The sequence below is a fragment of the Petaurus breviceps genome, unplaced genomic scaffold (genome assembly GCF_028583685.1).
Source record: "Petaurus breviceps papuanus isolate PSGF00001 unplaced genomic scaffold, PetGlider_PUasm1.0 90466, whole genome shotgun sequence".
Classification (NCBI taxonomy): domain Eukaryota; kingdom Metazoa; phylum Chordata; class Mammalia; order Diprotodontia; family Petauridae; genus Petaurus; species Petaurus breviceps.
Window position 1 is genome coordinate 2,660,045 of NW_027187260.1, and position 333 is coordinate 2,660,377.

Here is a 333-nt window from a genome sequence, read left to right on the forward strand (position 1 = left end):
GGGGGGGGGGGGGGGGGGTATAGGTTGGAGCTGCTGCTGCTGCTGTTGCTGCGGCTTTCCTCTCGCTCGCGCAGCAGCAGAGGTCGTACACAGATGCGGGTTAAGCTTGGGGGGGAGGAGGAAGAGGAGGAGGAGGAGAAGGTGCAGGAGAAAGAGGGGGTAAGGAGGCTGCATGCATGAAACCCACAGGTAAGATTTCCAGGCAGGAAAGGGCATCCCCATACGGAAGAAGGGGCGTGCAGAGGGAGAGTCAGTGTTTTGGTACCCCCCACCCCCCCCCCCCCCCCCCCCCGCCTTCTTTTCCCTCCCCGCTGTCCCCAAGCCCGCACAAGA